The following is a 20,479-nucleotide window of genomic DNA, read 5'->3' as shown; positions in this document are numbered from 1 at the left end:
ATATTTTCCCCTGATGGGACTGATGGCACTATTTCAGCCATGATAGAAATGCTTGTGATAGTAATACATTTATCAGTTTCATGAATATTAATTACCTAATTTAAGTATTTTTTTTAATAAACGGGAAATATTTAATTTATACACAAGGTTTTTAGTTTTATCACACAATAAATTATATCGCGTTGCACCGATGACTTCTACTGACTGACTAATAGGTTTATGAATATTTATATGTTTAGCTGGGGTATACACAAAGGATTCTGTCCAATATCACATAATTCTCATAAAAATTACAAATACGAATATTACGACTGGCTATTTCAATCAGTACCCCACAGTTGTTGGATTTCGAAGTTTTCGAAACTAGGGAATCTCATTGTTCTTGGAGAATAGCTTAAAAATTTCCACGGGGACAATGTTCTCTGTACACAAATGCGAAAAGCAAACATGAATTATAACATGCTGCATATATGGCGTTTATTTGGCAGAATATCCATCCCATAGGAGAATTATAGGAGAAATCCATCCCATAGGAGAAAGTATTTTAAAAAACGCAGAATAACCATCCCATAGGAAAAAGTATTTTTAAAAACGCCACATTATGGTGTAAAATGTCCATCCAAAAAACTTAAAATTGCGAAAAAACTACATATGAACTTTAAAATAAAATAAATGTCCTCGGTGTCCTTTTTTCCTGGACCAAACATTTGTTTCCAAAGGCGTGATGTCTATAATATTGGAACAAAGACAAACCTTTTTTTGAATGAAGCACAATGAACGCCCTGCAAGATCATCGAGTTTCTCGACGCACTACGAAAAGTTTGATCAAAAGATTTTTGAATGTATCTTATTGTAGGGTATCACATAATGACACCGATTTTCTTAATACTGTACGAATAAGTTAGAAACTTGCACACAGTTCTTTTTTTGATTTGGTATTTAACGTGAATTTAAAATAAATGTTCGTATAATTGTGCAAATTTATTCATGGATATTGGAGCCCTGAACTGGCACTTGAAATTTAGCTTAGAACACTATCCATAAAATTACATTTTTCCTTACAGCATTCTCCAAACTGAACCGCTTTTGAAGATCGTCGCCTCGCTGGTTCGGGTACGGAATACTAACCTCGCACTTGAAACACAGCTATGATCATTTTGCATTAAATTACATTTCCAACAAAGAAAATAATCAGAATCGGTTCACCCGGCCAAACTTATAATACGCTTTTTGGTTGGGGGGTTAAAAAAACTATTATTTTCTATCATGCTCTAGTTAGTACCAACAATTCAACAAATATGACAATCCTACTGTTACACCTTACCCGACAAAAAGACAAGAAATTTTGATAATAATGATTGCTTCGTTTACGTACTAATAATCACAATGTCCCCTATATTGAAGCTTAGAAAATCTTTTTGACTGATCGTTATGTGGAAATTATTCTGAAATTATTGAAATGTTTGTTGCATCATATTTCCTTACGTTTCAGCTCACGGAAATTTCTTAATAACTTATAATTTATTCGTGAATATATATCTTGTCACAAATATCAGTTTGTCGTTTAAATATTTTTTTCGAGTATAATTGCCAAGGGATATTTTTCTTGGGTTACTTTGTCACGGTACATTATTCCCACGAAATTTAGTCGCCACATCCTCGTTGGGCATCGAAAACTGAGGACAGACATTTTTTAAACAAATTAAGAAAACCGGTATATATAAAAAGTCAGATTCTATGTGACAATATTTACAATAAAATTAAACAAAATTTACTGTCAAAACACGGAAATATCAATAAATAATATAAAATTTCTAACATTAAAATACAAACTATATTTTATCAGTATTTTATCAAAAATAAAAGAATTTTTATTACAAAAATTAAATTTTCACACTTTGAAATATACACGAAATATATAAAAATTTAAAGAAATTAAAAAAAATAATGTATAAAAAAGAATAAAATAAAATTCAAATAAATTATAACTTATGCTAATGGGCTAAATCGAACAACTTGATTTTTATTTATATAAATTTAACAAAATTGCGATTGAAAATAATTTCTATTTAAAAAGTTGGTCTATTATGTGTCGACGACGTAATTTAGTATTTATTAAAATAGATAAGAAAAAAACCTAACATGGAGCGAAGAAGAAGATTCACTCATTTGATTATGTGAACACAAAATCAATGTGTGGGCATTATAGACTTATAAAATATTCACAAGATTAAATTATTAATATTCGAATAATAAAACTATAATACTTGAAATTAGCAACCACTTCCTAAACAGTTATTTTAATAGGTAGAAGAAAAACTTCTACCAACTTAAATATCCTTTGCGTCATAATTGTACCGAGAACTATTGATTTGTGACAAATATTATCCACGACAAAAGGAAGTTAAAACTATATAAATATTTCAATTAAATTACGCAGTAATTACACTCTTGAATCAACCCTACACTTGAAATACCCAGACGTCCTTCTTGTTGGCCATGGCTAAAATATCCCTTGTAATAATCTTGTGATTGAGACAGCGGTTTCTACGAGTGGGGCATGCCTGTGGACCTTATTTCTCTTGCATTTACCGGGTGATTGAATATCCAGGCGATCAACAGGTAGGATGGACAGATCATGTCACTACCTAAATTTTTTCGTCCACCCTATGATTGAAGAAATACACAGGCGATCTACGGATTCGCGATACCTTTAATGCGGTCAAGTTAGCATAGGCATGTGGGTTTTTTGGCTAATGCAAACCTTGTGATGTAACACCCAGGCGAGTTGTTCATTGTGGCCTTACGTAATTTTTCTGAGAGTATAATATCCAAGAACAAAACGAATGAAGAATGGATTTCGGGGACAAAATGAACGTGATGAATTTGTGAAGATGAATCCACATGAAACCAGTAGGGGCAAATACGTTGATTTAAGTAAATTTGCTAGGGAGTTTCCATGATTTTGAAAATTAATTTTTGAATATCAGAAAGATTTCTATTGATGTTATGAATTTGTCAAATTACATTCTCATAAAAAATCTTCTATGCCGACTAGTTTTTATATCGATGATTCGTTGAATGTTAAGGGAAATTAGTTTCTCGATGTGCATCGCCAACAGTGAAGCTGAACTGAAAGTACTTGTAATTTTTCACAATATAAGGTTTTACCAAACCTGCTACATTATTCGTTTATTAAATTTGAAATAACCCTTTTTTGAGATATTAAAATTATTTTTTAATTGTAATGAAATTTTCATTAAATTTATTTATTGTATGTCTATTGTTAAAATGTTTTTAGAAAACTTTTTAATTTTGTGTTTGAAAAAATGAGTTTTAATACAGTATTTTAGTAGTTTACTTAACTAAAAAAATAACATTAACTAAAAAGTTAGCTAACTTAGATAATATTATAAAAATTCCATCGATTTACTGTTAGAATGTCAACCTTCATTACCGAAGGCCATTTAGTAATACTACTTAAATATATTGACTGAAAATTCAAGTTATATTTATATATTAAAAATCAGGTGCGGCATTACATAGGTATACACTAACATTTATTTAATGGCACAAAACAAAGGAGATATACGATAAACGTTTTAACAAAAAGTTTACTTTCAGTTGATTCGTACAAAAATTTCTTCAATGATAATCGAAAAAATTTTATGTGGCTTACAAAAATCAAATTATAGGAGTGAACGCAATTTAGGTAGGAATTAAACCATGGACCCGCACTATAAGATTTAGTTTGACCCGATTTTAAATATTTGAAAATAGTTTGATTCTTCTGATGTTTCCATTATTCAACCAAATAATATTGTTAACAAAGTGTGTGCGACCACTTTAAATTATTGCAGTATTGATATTATCTGGAAAAAATTCAATGGAACTTCTTTTATTTGGTCATGTGATACTGCGTAGCAACCATAACTTAGTTAGCGCCAAGTATTTATATTTAAAAAAATTATATCTCAAAAAATTGCTCCTGAAATGCTTCTTAAGAATATACAATTGCTCCACTTAAATAGTTAATAGTTAATTAATTTTTCAAAATTAAAAAATTGAATTCGTTATTATTTCCATTTACACTTACATATTTTAAAGAAGATTTCAGGAGCAAGTTTTTGATATATGATAATGTTTTACTAACAGCGACAGTAGACATAAGATTCACTGCTCCCACATTACAACATATTGCATAATTGGCTGTTACATGGGTTATTTATTATGGTTAATTGTGCCCTTTAACTTACATCATGAGTCTAAGTATAGCACTTGAAACATTTGGTAAATTAACTGAAAATTGTTAATTTTAAGTAATCAAATCGAAAACTTAATTCATGAATTAGGAGGGGGAGTGGATTATCAACTTTCAAGCTTAGCATTGAAAGATTATAAGATAAAAATCACGTGTATCCCCCAAAACAAGCACTTTCATTTCATAAAGGTACTTGAAGATTTACTTGACATAAAGAATTTTTCAAAGTTTCTAATTTGTACTCCAAAATGAACTTCCAATATCAGAATTCGATTATTTACGCTCTATACTCGCGATTAGGCCACCCAACTTTATATAGGTAACCACTTTAAATTATTTTCTTCATGCAGATTTAGAGAGTACAGACTTTGTATAAGTGCATCGTTTGTCCGTCGGGTAACATAAAAAAAAATTATGAGTGTTGAAAAATATTAGTGAATTCAAGATATTAATGAACATCAAAATAAAAATCTTATTTCGAAAAAAAAATTAGCAACGATATCGTCGCAAAACTAAATCTAAAAATAGAACAAGTTCTTTAATTAATAATATATTTCATTTTAATGTCTTTCATCTTACCAAAAGTTAATGACAAATATTTCATAAGATTCAACTAAATACTTTTTTTTCTTTTAATATCACGATAAATAGTTACAACCTCGTAGGAGGTTGGAATAAATGTTCTATATTTCAGAAGTATTTACCATTGCTGTTGCATAAAATATGTAAGGGAAGTTGGAACATATATTGATTTGAAGAATTAAAAAATAGAACAGTGTCATATTTGGAAACTAGATCTACTGTTGAATTTCGACTTCACTACCCGTTTGGAAGCTTCATTTCACACTGGAATGTAGTTTTTGATGAAAAGTTTTATCTTTGGTGTTATTTTTTTTTCTAATTTGTTTTCTAATGTCATGTTTGTCTCTAATTTTGTTAAATAAGACAAATTTCATTTTTATATTTTGATTAAAGGTTATTAAAACTGTATAAATATTATCAAAGATAATAAATGAGAACTCTAGGGTATTTCGAAATAAATTTTGATTTTTGCCCCAATTTCCTAGTTTTTGTATTTTATAAATACGTATTTCGACTACCAAGTAGTCATCATCAGTATGAATTAGCTAATGCAGTCTGCCATCAAATTAGAAACGAGTAATATAAGAGTAATTACGATTAGCTAATTCATACTGATGATGACTTCTTGGTAGTCGAAATACTATTTATAAAATACAAAAAACTGATCTAGGAAATTGGGGCAAAAATCGAAAATTATTAAAACTGTGTTTTGTAGGTATCTAACAGATTACTATTAATTTACATTTCATAGGACAATTCTCATTGTCAAACAAACGTTTATTAACAAACATTGTTAACAAAATTGTTTTGTTAAAAGATTTTTGTTAAACAAAAATTATTTTTAATAATATATTGCTAGAAACAAACACTATTATTATACTTGCTTAATAAAGCAGTTTTCAGGGCAACCAAAACTTTTGTATGAGCGGTGTTTTTATGAAATTTTCACAGTTTAACAACGTTTTACTTCGGTCCATGTATAACAAAAGTTTTTAAGTGCGACAAATGGTTTTGTTTGAAGACTGACTGATTGCTGCGTTTGCCAAGTTAATTACACCACAGTCAAATTTTATTCATTAAATAATATTTTCATAAATTTTTTGTGATCATTTTAATAATTTGTTCAAACAAAATTAACATTTTATAGTCAATAGTAAAAATGTCACATAAAATATTTTATTACTAATATAATAATTGTTATTAATTTTTTTTTTATTAATTTTAAACTGATAATAATTGTTGTTATTATAATGAATCAAGCAAAACTACAACAAAAAATTAATTTTATAATAATAATCTTATTAAATTTACACATACCATAAATTGAAAGTGACATTAATATATTTTATTTTGAATATTTATTTGGTCTTAATAAATAAATAATAAAAAAAAACTTCTTTATAATATGTTAATTCATGCACATTCTTTAAATATAAATATAATTTTGTATTATATACAAAGTTAACTGACGGAAATTATATAATAATATTTGTTTTAGTAATTATTTTTGACATATCTTTTTGGACCACACTAGTTTTTAAGAAGTTTTATATAAACGAATTCTTATCAAATTTTCGCGTATGATTAAATTGTTCAGTAGTTTATCTGTAAGGCGAAAACGAAACATTACTGTTTATTATAACCATGCATATATGTAACATGCAAGGTATACTTAGTTTAGTCCCAAGTTTGTAACGTTTAAAAATATTGATGCTACGAATAAAATTTTTTGTATGGGTGTTCACAAAATCACCTAATTAATATATTTCCGGTTGTCCGTCCGTCCGTCCGTATGCGGACACGATAACTCAAAAACGACAAAAGATATCAAGCTGAAATTTTTTCAGCGTACTCAGGACGTAAATAGTGAGGTCGACTTTGTAAATGAGCAACATAGGTCAATTGGGTCTTGGGTCCGTAGAACCCATCTTGTAAACCGTTAGAGATAGAACAAAAGTTTAAATATAAAAAATGTTCCATATCAAAAATAAACAACTTTTGTTTGAAACATTTTTTCGTAAACATCACTGTTTACCTTAATTTGATCACCCTGTGTATACATGATTTTTTTTAACTTTAAGAAAATTAACTCAACCAAAAATCACACCCAACAATGAATATTTTGTTACTAAGTAATCGGTAGCGGTGTCATTTACGAAAACAAAAACATTTCAACTTTCTTTTCCATTCTGTTCCTAACTTTCGTGGTGGGATGACATTTTTTCCCGATTTCTCATTATTTAGTTTTCATCAATGGTTTTACAATATTACGCACTAATTGTTAGATCGAAAGTTTAATTAAAAATCTTTCTAATTAAAATATTTTTGATTATTCTAATTTAAAATAAAAATTGAATAAATTGTTCACTTTAAATTAATAAAATTATTATATTGGTATTTGAAAACAATGTAAATTAGTCTTAAATTTATAAAACTACCAAAAAATAAAAACAAACATGACTTTTACTTATTTAAATTTAAATAGTTATTTTTTCTATCACTTGTGCTAATTTATTTATTAAATAAATAAAAAATAATTTTCATAATGAGGTATAAAAAATGATTATTATTAATATAAATTAATTAAAATATGAATTTCTAATTAAAAACAATTGTTTTATTTATTTATTTATATAAAATATGATAAATTGTATTTTAACTACGTGTCTTCAATATTAATTAATTATAAATATTATTATGTCTAATAATTATGATCTATATTATATGATATGATATTTATTTTATTTATTAATTATTATAAATAATATGCATCTATTTATTTATATGTTTATGCATTTATTTTTATTATTGTTGCAATCAACTTATACCATATGTTTTATGTAATATACCATGAGAGATTTTTAGAGAAACAAGAACCAAAATTGAATTCTAGGTCCTTTTTACATTTTTATGTCTCTTATATTGTTTCTGGAATGCATCAGTCAAAAAATTGCAGCAATATGGCTCGAGGCAGAGGTTCCATTAAACTGTATAATTAGAATATACATCTAATAGACATGTATATTCAAATTTTTTTTTAATATGAGGTTCCAATAACTCGGCCACTTTTATTTCAGAAATATAATGATATATACAGGGCTTTTCAGCAAAGCTAGTCCATGGATTTTTAAAAGGAGTTACCACATTTACCAACACAATGTCAAATTAGCTGGAACAATATTCTTATTTTAAATATACTTTTTGATTTGGTGGTAGATTTTTTTATGGAATAAGATAATCCTTTTGGTGAGAAGCTAGACCAAGAAAACCAATACTTTATTACTACCTTTGTTGTAAAACACCTAATCTTTCGAGTTTAACATCTTTGTTGAACAAAGAAGACTTGGTTTTGAGAGTCTTCCATGGTCAAAATAAATAATATGAATGAAAAACTTTGGTTGTTATTTATGAAAGAATCAGGACTCAACTGTCAAATCAAGCCGAAACACAAGTGTATAATTTTAAGATAAAGCTAGTAAAGTGCTTTTTGTAATGGTTTTCTTGTTCATCACTTTTCATATGTTATTTAATATTGATAACAACTATATTCGGCTAAAGCCTTAGTGACCTTAAATAAATAGTAGAACAACTTGGGCAGGTATATAATTAACTAACTACTTTAAAATGGAAAGAAATTAAAATTATTTTAAATAAGGAGATTCAAGTAGCACGGCGACTTACATACCAGAAACATAATGATACAAGTGTATTTGCAAAAGCATGTAAAGATGTTACCGACATGTAATAACCTATTTGTTGATCTTTTGTTAAATTATTTAAAAAAACTGTTGATTTATTAGAAATAATTGAAATAAAATATAAAATTAATTTTTTGTTCAAGAGCCCTGGAATTCATGTTTCAAAAATAAATCAAATTCATTAATCTGATGGATCTGTATTTATGAATCAGGTCTGCTAACGTAATTAAACAGAACAGAATATTCTATGATAAAATTTAAATAAATGTTATTGTCAATTCGATAAAAATATTCGAAAGGCGAAGATTCGTGAATTTTAATGTAAATAAATCAGTTAGACCTATAATAATATATTAGAGCAATAAAATGGCACTATACATACATGCATGTAATATAAATATAGAATAGAATTATTTAAAAATCATATAATTAATTATAAAAACAAATTAATACATATTAATTATTATTTAAATAATAATATATATATAAATATATGTATAAATATGTATATTGTATATAAACAATAATCATCTGTTATGATAATATTATAATTATAATTTTAATATAATATTTATTCCGATAAGTATGTGTAGCTGTTACATTTGTTCACAGATTGATTTCAAGTACACGGAGAGATTTTAACCTTCAGATATCTTATAAGAATATCTTAGATGATGCAGATAATAACTGAGATTATTACACTAAAGTGGCGCATTCACTTTAACTACATGAGAAATTATGTTTTACTACTTTTTTTGAGCTAACTAAATATTGAGACTTTGACATATAATTCTTACTCTCAGATTGACTTTTATTTCTTGAAATGACAAACTTAAATAATATCCATAACTATAAAAACTTGCAATAGAAAGAATTTATCTAACGGAAATTATGAAATTATGATGAGAGAGTTTTAAAGTTCTAAAATGCCTCGAAATAAAACATCAATCCCTTCTGCATTGGATAGTTTAAAATTGAAAGTTGAAGAAGTAATAAACAGTAAAACAAAATCAATCGAATTCACTAGTTTGCCGATACAATTATTTTAAATTATTTCATTCATAACAAATAATAAGAGGTGAAAAAAATGTTTCAAATGACAAAACTTCATTATTCTAAGTAGAAACTTAAATTTTTTATCCGATTTTCTTGGTAAAAAATATGACATTTTTGTTTAAAACATTTTACTTAAAATTTTTTAATTGATTTTTGTAAGTTTTTAAGAAAATTTACAAAAAGTACTTGTTCTAAAAGTAATATTACAGAAAATCTGGAAAAATATGAAATATGAAAAACTTCTACAAAATTTTGATTTGTTAGTTTTCTCACAAAAAATTGAACATACGATAAAAATATTTCAAACAAAAGTATCATATATTTTACTATAGAAAACGAATGTACTATAAAAATATGAGATTCCTTGTAAAAAATATAAAATTGACCTTCGACTATTAAATTCTTAGAATATAAATATTATTAAAGATAATAATTGAGAACTATAGGATATTTCGAATTAAATTTTGATTTTTTCCCCAATGTCGTGGATCAATTTTTGTATAACATATATAAATACGTATTCCACCTGCCATGTAGTCGTCATGAGTATGAGTTAGCTTATGTATTACGTTAGCTTATATATTATGTTCTTGTTGCTCATATGGACCATGCGCATTTATTTGTATAATAAAAAAATTTATCTAGGAAATTTGAAATTGGGGAAAAAAATGGGAATTTAATTCTTATTTATTAATATTAATATTAAATAATAAAATTTCCTTATAGCCACAGGCATGAATTTTAAATAGATCATACCATACTGTGACAAGTTTGTCTCCGTGTACCTACTTTTTTTATATTTATTATTAGTATTCATTTGGCGAGAGGTGTTTATTTATTTTATTTTTTTGGTATATTATTGATGTATGAATGTTCGTACATACACCCGAACCATATTTAAATAAATTAATATTAATTATATTATAATTTTTTTTATATATTAATTATTGTATAATTCTTCAAGTTTGTATTCGATTTAAATTTTTTTTCTTTTTTATTACATTTGTTTGTTTTAATAATAATTGTGTCAATTATTTTTGTGTGATGTTAAAAAAACATTTAATGAATGTCAAGGCTATTGGTAATTTTGCTATAGAAGATTTTAACACTATTTCGTTGGTCTATATTATTTGAAAATTTTTTTTAATGATATAATTTTTTTATTTGATAAATGATTAGACAAAACATTTACTGATGATTTTATTTTTCTTAAAATGCTTCACTGGTTCAAACTTACTCCCAAGTTTATTTTTTAACAAATTTCTTACGCAATGAAATCCGTTCCTCGAATTAAACCTTGCTTCAGATTAAATTTCTGCAATTTTTCTTGTCCAGTCAGTCTATTGTTTGATTAAAAATATTTTTTTGTTAGCCTCTTGTTTGAAACCATGTTACATTTTTTGGTGATATTTTCATTTTATGGTATTTCTGGGGTAATCGACTATCCGTGTTTTCTACTCTCCTGATGAAAATAGAGACACCAATGCGCTTTCAAAGACCAATCTAACGATATTTCTTCTTGATGAGTTAACGAATTGTTGATATGATAATTTTTAAATTCACACACCATACTGGATCGACTTTCGAGAGGTCTTTAACTGAAATGTAATTTTCTTGTGATCTTTTTCCTCGAATGAATATTGCGGCATGATAAGTCTGCTTACAAATATTTTTGTTAGATTTAGAATCACTTTATTCTGTCGCTCATAAATTCATCAACAGAATATACAATATAGTTTCGAAAACGATCCCTATATGTTATAAATATGAAAGTAAGCATGTTTGTTTGTTTGTTACGCTTTTACGCTAAAACTAGAGATTTGTTTGTTATGAAACTGTACAACAATATAGCTGATATATCAAAATAACACATGAACTATAATTTATAAAGATATATTAAAAAAATATATTAATTAAATTTTATATGACATTTACCATGTTTTAAATTTTTACACAAATCTTTAATTTATGGTTCAGAATGATGATTATAGATGGAACAGATCTATGATTATCATTTTGAACCATAAACTAAAGAATTCTGTAAAAATTTAAAATATAACATGTCAAACAAATCATGGCTAACTATTCTGATATACTCAATGAATTATGACTATTTTACATTTAACAAAATTGAAAACTGTGTATATCAAGAGACGGTGGAGGCTATTAAGCGGAGGTTTTTTCTTTTAAGCACAGTGAAGGGGGCGGGTATCAATTTAGTACCAAATAAAAAACGGTGTACCTATTTTTTTATTTTAACCAAGAAGTTATTATTAAGTATTCCGTTTGTTTACTGATATAATATTTCTAATTTTAGTAAGATATGAATATAAATTTAGGAAATAAAGACAGCTTCAAATTGCACTTCATAAGAATCGAACGACACGCTGAAATTTAGATAGACTAATATTTATACGCCCAAAAAATATTTTTCAATGTGTATGTTATTTTCATTTGAACACTTTCTAAATAGCAGGCAGTCAAATCGGAAGTATTATTTGAGCGAATGTTAATTGTGTCCAATTTTCTTTTCCTTATTTTCTGTCGATCGTCAATTTTAAATGCAGATATTATCTACCATTAACTATCTTAAATTAAACTCAATTAATGGTGAAGTTCAAAAAGTTAACTGTAGTTATTTTAGAGGTGGGCAGTACCTCGCTTGTAAACACCGAAGGTCAACAAAAATCTATAATACAAAACTCTTTGGTAGTAAAAATGACTTTTTATGATGCATACAAATTTTTTTCCACGTGGATCATTCGTAGTTTTTGTAAGCAATTTTTGTAAAAAATATTTTTCGCCCAAGAATTTATAACATGTTGTCTCAAGGATGTCATGCAACCATAATTTATATTGCAATAAATTACAATAAATTTTCTTAAACACAAATAATTATAAGAACATTATATGCGTAACTAAGTGTAAATTTATTAAAAATAAAAATGCTGCTGGTATTTGATTCAAAAGGCCATATAATATCATCAAATAGAGGTGTACATCTATGATACATACACCACGCAATAATCACGTGGTTAATTTGTAATTAAGTCACGTTTAATAAAAATATATAAAGTTATTTATTTATTTACTTGAATATGTGTAAAAAAAAAAACGTATTAAATAAAATTTTCCTTAATAAATCTATGTAGAAACAAGTAATTGAAGTTTTATTAAACAATTGCATATGACAATCTATTAATTGTTTTTCATTTTATTTAAAAACAGGATAGAAAATGTCGTTGGAATATTTATTTTATACTTCCAATCACATTTCGATGGAAAAAATTTATACAATTCCATAAATTTTTATTATAAACTTATTGGTTAAAAGTATTCATAATACCTTGGAAATATATTAGAAATTCCTGTTCATTGAAATTCCATAAATTAATTAAGAAGAAAATATTTATTAGAACAAATATTTCAGTCTCATAAATCTCAAAGTAAGTGGCTTAGTACCAACTTTAAATCAACCAGTATGCTAGATATAACCAAACTGAAAGTATCTAATAAATACTTTTCCAAAATATTCTTATAATTAGTTCTCTTTTTAACCCCCGAACTAAAAAAAGAGGTGTTATAAGTTTGACCGTTATGTGTGTCTGTAGCGCCTAAACGGATGTACCAATTTTTATTTTTTTCTTTCGTTTGAAAAGTAATTTAATGGAGAGTGTTCTTAGCTATGTTTCAAGTGTGAGTTTAGATTTCGGTACCCGAAAAGACTAAAAAATTGGTGATGATCTTCAAAATCGGCTCAGTTTGGAAAAGGCTTTTAAGGAAAAAGGTAATTTAATGGAGAGTGTTCTTATATATGTTTAAAATGCAAGTTAAGGGTTCCGTACTGAAAAAATTTGTCGAGGGTTTTTTAAATTTTGCACATTTCACTTGTTATTTAAAATACTTCTTAGTAAAAAAATATCGCTAAAAGCACTCTTTCTCGCAAAAATCACTCCACCAGTTAGGTACTGGTTGTCATTACTCTAATAAATTCGGTATTTATGTGAATAATTGTCTAATTTTGTAGATGGTTAACTAAGCTTTCTAAAAATTGAGTTTTTAAGATTATTTTATATCGTAAAAAATATATCGTTTTATCTTATGTACATTTTTTTCTGCAGCCTTTCTATAGAATTTCTATTATCTCAACACGGATAGATTTACAAAATTAACACAAGAATCCTTATATTTCCCTATTATAATATTGTAAATTTTTATTGCATGGAAATTCTGTACTTTTTAATCATGCAAGGAAACGTTGAAAACTGTCCACGGCTTTACTACATAATTTTGGATTTATTGATTTATTGTGCCACTTTCGATCAACAGAATATTATAATTTCATATATTTCTTCCTGGACTTAATCACATATCAAACATCGAGAATTTGGCCGAAGAAATTTTGATCATGTTTTGATAGTAGCATTGAGAAATTACTTATAAGAAAATGTCCGTACTTTGGAAACAGCTGGATAGCATACTATATTGGAAATCATACTTCGAGCTTAATTTCCGTACTTCAATCATATACAGGCGATTGATTTGCATCCCGAATGTCCATTTTAGTTTTATAATATCATCAAAAATAAAGGCATTTGATTCAAAGAAATGTTTCTTTCCTTTTCAGCCATGTCGTATTTGATAAGGGTATTTTCGAGAAAAATTTGTATGAGTTTCATGAGCCCAATTCGTTCTTTAAGGGAAGGGGGAGGGGTATAAATGAGTATAAAAATATTAATTTTTGCGTTTTTCGAACTCCAAAAGAAATACTTTCAAATCGTTATATTTCGAAGTTAATGTGAATGTGAATTATTGAAGTAGGCTAGAAATAAGTACATTTTAAAGAAATTCCAACAATCGATTTTAGATTCGTCTAAATGTATCCCGGGTCATTTTAGTTAGATAAATGACAAAAAACTTTTGTCCTCGGATAAATATTGCATGAGATATCTTTCACATTTTTATATAAGTTAAAACTATAAATAGACCAATATAAATAATAAAAAGACACAAACTAAATTAATAAGTCATAACACTTGACTAATCATTTTGATGAATATCGATAATAAAACCAAAGTTTCCGTTTGAAAAAATGAATCTTATGTGATATGTGTGATTCAACGACTTGTAAAACATATTTCATATGTAATTTGATATCATCAAATAAAGTATAGAAAAAAAAACATCAATTTCAAATTGATTTCGTAATCGGTCAATGACATTTCATAATATTAGTTATAGTTTTTGGTAACGATAATATAATATGAAGATACTTAATATTACTATGTACACATCTAATCAATAAAGTGAACCTATCATTTTATAATTTTGTTTCTGAAATATGAATTAAATGTCTTAGCCATAACACTGGAAATATATGTTACTTTTTATTATGCAACCAATCTATTAAGTCTTTGGTTTTAAAATTTACCTTAGAGCTTCTATTATTACGAATGATATTTTTTCAAATAAATATTTTACTTGCTTTCAGTTTGTCTTTGATATTTTATATTGACGAAGTTGAAAATAAGAAACATAAAGAGCCAAAAAAAATCAATATCCTTCTTGAACATTTAATAAAACAAGTGAAAACAAACAATTGAGTTAATTGTTGAAATACCATGTATAGACAGTGTTAATTACTCTAATAATCACACATATATAACTGATATTCCCTCCCATATAATTCATATTATTAATTTGCGCATAATTTTCGCTCTCACGGGTAAACAGTGATGTTTACGAAAAAATGTTTCAAACAAAAGTTGTTTAATTTTGTATACGGAATTTTTTACGTTTAAACTTTTGTTCTATCTCTTACGGTTTACAAGATGGGTCCTACGGACCCAAGACCCAATTGACATATGTTGCTCATTTACGAATCTGGCCTCACTTTTACGTCCTTAGCACGTTATAAAAATTTCAGCTTCATATCTTTTATCGTTTCTGAGTAACCGTGACGACAGACGGACAGACAGACGACAGACAGACAGACAACCGGAAATTGACTAATTAGGTGATTTTATGAACACCTATACCAAAATGTTGTTCATAGTATCAATATGTTTAATCGTTACAAACTTGTACTAAACTTAATATACTTTGGTATATTTCATATACATGGTATAAAAATTGTGTGGCACGTTAACTAAAAATCATTTAAGATTAATTCAATTTTTGTTACCTTAGAATGTACTTTATGTAATACGTATCGCAACCAAAAAATAAAGGACTTTGAAATACTAGAATCTGTTAAAAGTATACAAGATTACTAACAATTTAAAAGTTAGGCATTAATTATAATGTTATTAAATTTTTGTATGGTTTCAATAACATATGTTTTCATAATGGTTGATGGTTTTAATCTAATCATAGAAAAATAACACGACACTAATAAAATAAATGAAAAACGAAAAGTCACCCTCAATAAACGAAATATATATTTTAAAATATACGTCTTGATTGAATTGATTTACATTCAAATTTTTCAGAATTGAATTTATGTTCAAAGAACGACTGTTAACTTCTTTTGTCAAGTGCAATAATTTGAGATCTCTAATATTACTTACTCGACTTCAAGATTATTGTCATATTTAGAGCGGTTAAAGAATTTAAATTTTCCAATTTCCTCGTAATGTTAAAGTTTGACAGTTTAGTATCATATCAACTAACCAATATAGGTATATTCCATTTTGTTAACTATCTCCAGATGTGGTTTTTCGCACAAATTTATATTAGATGACGACATATATAAGACTTCTACGTAGATTTACACTTGAACAAATCTGAGTGATCAAGCTGTACCAAGGTTTGTCGCGGTTGGAAGTAATGTTTGTTGCATATTCGTATTAGTCCATTGAAATGTTACATTGACTGTACATTTTTGGGAGGACGCGATTTTATTTGTGGGACATGTAGGGGAGGTCAATACAACCTTAACCCCAAGTTTGTGGGGTTGGAGCCCTTGTCCCCCGCCCGCCATCTTGAAAAAAGGGGTGGAAACATATTTTGCTGTATCTCGTAAAATATTGATTTCTCAAAAAATTTGCAAAGACATAATTTGTAGCAAATTGTCGTGGCTACAATTTTTGCGATAAACTTAAAATTAAAAAAGTTATGAGCAAAAAAGTAACAAAATCAAAAATTTCTTTTTTTGCTTAATAACTTTTTTTCTTGTCATTTTATCATAAATTTAGGTGAGAGCAATATTATAGAGAATACGTTTATGAACATTTTTTCGCAAATTTTATTAATTTTTGTTAATTTTTAACGTAGTTACAGCGCTCCAAAGTTGACCGAGTTTATCAATGCGCATGATAACTCGGCCAAAACAACATGTTTACCTTACTCTCGTTTTTTAATAACATATTTAATAAGCTGTTTCTTCTTCCTCATGCTATTCTTTTAGTTGTGCTACATATAGTTGTGATACAAACGATTCTCCAAAACAGTAACAAAAATTTCACTCAGTTTATCATCGCTTCCGCCAACACAGGATGTAGCCCGTTTCCACAGTCTCCGAGTGTATCACCAGGTCCAATCATGGCTTGGAAAATACAATAATCCTGAATATCGGGGCTGGAAAAAGCATGGAAACATTTGGATGCCAATCCAAAGTTCGAAGTGCTCCACAGTGTGCCTCTATTGCTCTGGAGAAACCTGTACCAACATTATGGAAGTAACAAAATTAATGGAAGAAAATGAATTTGAAGAAGAATTACCAACGATGACTCCAACTTTAACTCCTGTCATTCCTCAAACCTTCACATTCGATGTTGAATTACAATCTGAGCCACAGCCTGGAGAATCTAAGCAACAACTTGGAGAATCTGAACGACAACCTGGACCATCGAAGAAGAGTAGAATGGGATAGCTAGCTATTCTATTTTAATTACTGATTGATAATATGATTAAGTCGGAGATACTAGAGCGCTGTAACTACGTTAAAAATTAACAAATATTAGTAAAATTTGCGGAAAAATGTTCATAAACGTATTCTCTATAATATTGCTCTCACCTAAATTTATGATAAAATGACAAGAAAAAAAGTTATTAAGCAAAAAAAGAAATTTTTGATTTTGTTACTTTTTTGCTCATAACACATAGACAAAATTGTAGCCACGACAATTTTCTACAAATTATGTCTTTGCAAATTTTTTGAGAAATCAATATTTTACGAGATACAGCAAAATATGTTTCCACCCCTTTTTTCAAGATGGCGGGCGGGGGACAAGGGCTCCAACCCCACAAACTTGGGGTTAAGGTTGTATTGACCTCCCCTACATGTCCCACAAATAAAATCGCGTCCTCCCCAAAAATGTTCAGTTCGGCCCTAAAATTGTAACATTTCAATGGACTATATTCAATTGGTAATTTACTTTTAGTTCAACCTGTATTATAGTGTCTATGTGTGTAGATATTACCAGCTAATTTTTTCGCTGGACAAATGCACGTATAAATGTATGTGATAAGGTGTGAAAAACGACGGCATAGAATTTTTCACCATGAAGCTGCCACACACATTGATCAAGCCATACTACTACCTGAATCACAAGTAAACTTTGCAAAATTTAAAAAGCCCCCGACAAATTTTTCGGGTACGGAACCCTAAATCCGCATTTGAAACATATCTAAAAGTCACTCCTCATTAAATTATTTTTTTCCTCGGAGCCTTCTCTAAACTGCAACCCATTTTGAAAATCATGGACTATTTTTTAGTTGTTCCGAGTACGGAACCCTAAGCTCGCAGTTGAAGCATAGCTAAGAATACTCTCCATTAAATTACCTTTCAAACGAAACAAAAGCATAATCAAAATTGGTTCATCCGTTTAGACGCTACGATGCCACAGACACACACACACACACTTAGCGGTAGAACTTATAACACCCCTTTTTTCGGTTCGGGGGTTAAAAAGAATGTCAAATACATATTTTGACACTCCTTACACACTTAGAGTTCTTGTTGTACTAGAAATTACCGTTACATAATACTTAAACAAAATTTGTTGGTGGATAATTACTTAATTCTCTGACTTAATAAAGAAAACTTTTGATTTAGCTGATAGGTAATTTTTAATTAATTTTAAATTCTTATCTACTCTATGATACGGATATTAATTTACACACATAGTAAGAAGTTTTTTTTTTTAAATCGAGGTCATGTGACTGAAATATAACCTCAAATTAATATCTAAATTTAGTAAATAATAAAACATCATAAAATGTGTGACCACCATCAAATAAATCCGTAGGTGTAAACATATAAAAAAAAATCAAGAAACATACTTCTCTCCTTCTGACAATACAAAATATACCTACCAATTATATTTTTACAAAATTTTTAAAAACGAGTACAAAAACATTTCTTGATTAAGCAGATAAAACATAGCTGTTTATCTATAATAGAGCAGAAAATTGGCTGAGAGCTTATGAGAGTTGACTAATTATTTTCAGGTAGAAGAGTATTGATAAAGATATGTATTCCACATGTTCCTGTAATCAAGGAGGATATTTCAAAGACACCTTGAATTTAATTGTGAATTTTGAATATTTTAAAATTCAATTCACAATAGGCTCGTAGGTGATAAACAATAGACCATTTCATTTAAAAGTTATTCATTTTTCCTCATCAAATAACTTAATTTTTCTTGGGAATTTTTTGAAAGAATAGATTTAATAGAAGTATCCATGAAGGGTGAACCAATTTCAGTTTCCTATGCTGGCAACTCTGGAAAATAGATTGCTGTGAATACTTTCACCTGTTATAAACGTCAATAATTGTTAGTTTTAAAATGACGTTTGAAACATTCCATTTACGATCTGAACCGTTTAACTAATGTCCAACAATGCTCAGCCCTCAAATTGTAAATATGATGCTGGTGATGGAAAAAACAGGTCTTGCTTGGTAAAACGGATTATCATCTGATCTGCATATGTATATAAAATTTCAGGTCAATCGAAAATCGAGAAGTCGGTCAAATTGAACTTGCAAGATCTAATAACAGAAAGACTTAATCTTTGAAAAAAGTACGTATTTGTCTCCGATTTGTCTAGTGATAAAACTACTTAAAATTTTCACAAGTATAATTTGACAAATTATCTCGGTTGATAACAACGATAACTACTTTACTTAATAATACATTAATATAAAATGAAAATTATTTCCTCAGTTAATAAAGACAATTAAAATAAGATGATAAAATATTTTGAGATGATAAGATCCAACTTTAAACATATAATAATAATCGTAATATAGAGGAGGTTTTATCATCAACTATACAAAGTTTTAGATTTCGTACTCAATTTTATTATCACACACATGGAACGTTTATAATACGACTTAATATATCGGAATCTTATAGGAATTGAGTATGTCATATCAAGTGAACTTGTACTATTTAAATGTTTATGCAAGTATGTATACGAAAAGATAAAGTATTATATCCTCAATAGGGGCAAATTTACCGGGGCCTCCGAGCTTGACTATATATACATAATAACAATTCTGTAGGATATTAAATCATAGAATGCGCGTGTGGAAAAGTTCTAGAAAACTGTAAGTATTGGAGATAAGCTAATAACGCCAATACGCCATTGGATTTCTTTTTGTGGCGTTTTTTTTTAGATCCGCGTGTATAGCAACAAACCTGCGACGTTGGTACATCTAAAATCAAACATCCACCAAATTATTGCTGAAATAATCTACCGAAAATTGCAAAATGTAATAAAAAATTACTTCAAACGAATAAACTTCTGTAGAAGGTCCATAATGGTCCATTTGGCTGACATCAGTTTTTGATTTAAATGGAGTATACTATTCGATTAATAAAAATATAATATATCGCACCCATTACAAAATAATTTCCTATATTGGGAAATTAAA

Source organism: Chrysoperla carnea, chromosome 1 (assembly GCF_905475395.1).
Source record: "Chrysoperla carnea chromosome 1, inChrCarn1.1, whole genome shotgun sequence".
In the NCBI taxonomy this organism is placed as follows: domain Eukaryota; kingdom Metazoa; phylum Arthropoda; class Insecta; order Neuroptera; family Chrysopidae; genus Chrysoperla; species Chrysoperla carnea.
Note: the sequence above shows the minus strand (reverse complement) of the source record.